This window comes from Micromys minutus (genome assembly GCF_963924665.1).
Source record: "Micromys minutus genome assembly, chromosome: 12".
NCBI classification, from domain to species: domain Eukaryota; kingdom Metazoa; phylum Chordata; class Mammalia; order Rodentia; family Muridae; genus Micromys; species Micromys minutus.
Genome location: NC_137981.1, coordinates 27,044,015 through 27,047,562, shown reverse-complemented (window position 1 = coordinate 27,047,562; position 3,548 = coordinate 27,044,015).

The window sequence follows — 3,548 nt, the reverse complement described above, 5'->3', positions numbered from 1 at the left end:
GAGACTCTGGGAAGAGAGAGGATCTGACTAAAAAGTGTGGAAACCACTCTTTTGACTAGAAGCTGGGCAGCTGAAAGCAAAACCATATCTATAAATCATGTCACCCAGTTGGTAGTTTGCCATATGAGGTTCATGGTGCTACGGCTGCTGCTGACAGGACACTGGATCTGAACAAAAAAAAGTCACACAGTTGGGGTGGTAGAAGTGTCCTCTCAGCCTGTCCTGGAAAACCATGTGATCACTTGATTCTGAAATTGCTTAACAGGGCCAGGGATACCTACCATGAACCACCTCATGAAGACATATTCAGATGCTACAGGGAAAAATCAATGCCCGCTGAAACTTTATAGCTGGGTAATAGATTGTTCTCTAATATAGGGCACAACAAATATGCCCTCTTTCTGAGGGTGGAGAATTCAGGCAGGACCCTACCTGGACCACTCCACAGCTGGACAGCAAGGTTATCTGAAGACACCCTGACTCTTGAATCTAGTGGTTGACAGACACCCACAGAGGGTGGTGCCTGGGGGTACATCTGTCTGGACTTTCCTTGTGGTCTGAGTGCTCTTGGATTGCGGCGGATAACTGGAAGGAAGACTGGTAAGGGTGGGGAGAATCTAGCCACCTCTGCTAACCTAGCACTGGCAGTTGGGAAGCTTCTGTCCTCCACAACGGACTGTCTGACACAATTACCGAATCTGCCCTGGCCCAGGATGCAGGACATTGTCATACTGTGCAAGAAGAGCATGGGGGTCGGGGTGGGGTTGAAAGTGATGTGACATCTGTGGTGCTTGGGATGAAAAACGTTTTTTGTAGTCTCATGTACTCCAACACGTGGCCCCTGGCAGTAGGGCTCTTCTGGGGTGATGATGGAGCCTTTGGAAGTTGTTTTAGGGTTTCTATTGCTCTGCTAAACACAATGACCATAAGTCGTGTGGAGAGGAAAGTTTATTTTGCTTACACTTCCACATCACAGTCCATCATAAATGCTGAGACCTGGAGGTGGGAATTGAAGTAGGTACCATGGAGAAACTATTAGCTTGCTCCTCATGGCTTGATCACCCTGCTCTGTTATACACCTCAGGACCATGTCCAGGGCTAACACTGCCCTCTGTGGGATGGGTTCTTCCACATCTATCAGCCTGGCATTAAGCAAGACAACACCCCACAGGCCACTCTTATGGAGGAATTTTCTCACTTGTGGTTTTTGTTCTTGCCAAATTGATAGAGAACTAGCCAACAAAGAGGTAGAGCCTTGCTGGAAGAAGAGGATGGGCCTGAGTCATTTATAGCCTCTGTCTATTTCCTGTTCTTTTTCTTTCCTTTCTGGGATTATGCAAAAATATGGTCAGCCAAATGTACCTGCTGTTGTATCTCCAACTCCTATGAACTCTGACCCTCAGGAATTATATACCAGAACAAATCCTTTCTTCCATGATTTGATTTTTGTCATGGTGTTTTATCATACCATGGTGTTTTATCATTTTATCATCTCATAGCAATAGAAAAGTCACCTAGTGCACCATCTTTGGAAAGTCAGTCTCCCACGATCCAACTAAATATTCGTTTCTTAGGAGGGCTACTTACACTTGGGTATGCTGTTTTAAAATTTTCTTTGGGCCTTTATATATTATATGTTCTATACAGGATCCATTTTGGGCTTATGTGGAGAAGGGCATACATTTAGTTTTTATACTGGTGAGATCATTACCACATTTGATTGTTAGTAATGCTGCTCTCATTATGGAATTACATTGTTTGGTTGCATTGCATTTCCATTGGCTATTGCTTTCTTTTGGTGGCTGTCTGGATGTTTCCTGTTTTTTTTCTATCACTAGTTACAGCTAGAATCAGTGTTTCCCCTTGTGCTGTTTTATATAATGTAGACGTGGCTCCTTCCCTGGACAGAGATGATGGGGTGTTTGCAGTGTGGAGCATGCCCACTGACATCTTCTGAGGGCTGAGTGGGTACAGCCGAACTTCTCTGAGAAACATACGTTTCTTTGTTAAAAGGGCTTTGGGGAAGTTGTTCGCCAGTCTTCACCAACACTTGCTACCTTCATCTTTCTCACTTTTGCCTCACTTGTAAGTGGAGACTGTGAAGCACTAAACAAGCAAGCTTTTAAGGTGCAGTGTCTTTATGCTGGCTACAAGGGACAGCTTCTCAGACATCACATCGCCACCTAATTCATTCTGGAGGAATTGTCTATTAATTTCCCTTTCTTCCTTGTTTTATTTCACTAAGACAGAGAACTGCAAATAAAAATTGAAATTTCCGTTGTTGTTCTCATGTTTTGTTTTGTTTTTGAAACTGGATCTTACAGTGTACGCTAGGATAGTCTTCAACTCAAGATTTGACCAACCTTTCTCTAGGCTGGGAACTCTAGGTTGTACAGCTTAACACTGTGAACGGAAAGTGAGATTTGATAACACATTGATGTGTTGACAAAGATCCAGAAAGGGTCCAGTTTCCACACACACACCATGGCAAATATGGACCCCCTTTCCTGGTCCCCACTCGCAACATCAAATAAACAAACCAAATATAATGAAAATTTAAAACAAGATCCTTAGTGCTTGTGTAAATGGATACCACCTAGGAAAGCCACCCTAAAATTGCATAGAAGTTATTTTACTCTCTATTACATTTATTTTTAAAATATAACCTTGAGCTGTGAAACAAATATTCTAGTGGTTTCACATGAGGTGAGATCAAAGCTCATCTTTTTATGACACTGAATACAAATGGTCAGGATCACCTACTGGCTGAGTATTCTTTTTCCCAAGAGATTCGTTATTTGCACTATTCCTTAAATGGTCTGACCTTCCTCTACCATCGATCCACATTCATGCTGGTACCCTTAGTTGTTTTTTGTTGTTGTTGTTTTGTTTTGTTTTGTTTGTTTCTATTATTTTTTAACAAGGTGTGCCTTTGTGTTTATATGGAAAGGGCACACACTTTCTTATTTCAACTGTGAACAACAGACCTCTGTTGCTGCAGGTATGATGTCCCAAGGCTCATTAGAGATCCCTGGTATAGGTCTGTGTATTGGCTTTACCTTCTAGTTGGAGTATTGACAGGAACATGTTTGTTTGGGGGGTGTTAGGGTTGCTTTGGGAACACTGGGGTTCTCATAAATCCGTCACTTTTTAGAACTGCTGAGAATTTAGAATTCAAGGGATTAAAAGCTGGTGAAACAGAGCAATGGTCAGCTTGATGTAGGGAGTGTACGAAAAACTATGCAAATGTATGCAAATGATAGCAAGTGCTGGAGAAGAGGTGGCTGCGGACTTGTGCTAGTCTGATTGTATAAGTAGAAGAGAAAGTGATTCTCAAAGTCCCTGTGTGTATGTGTGTGTGTGTGTGTGTGTGTGTATGTGCTTCATATTTATGTGTCAGTACGTGTGAATGTTGTGAACATATGCTAATGTACTATGTCTATGTGTTTTATTTATATTTGAATGTGTATTTAAGTGATTGTGTGTGTAAACATTTACATGTGTGTCAGTGCCTATGTGTTTGCCTAAAAACTTTGCATCTTATGCGT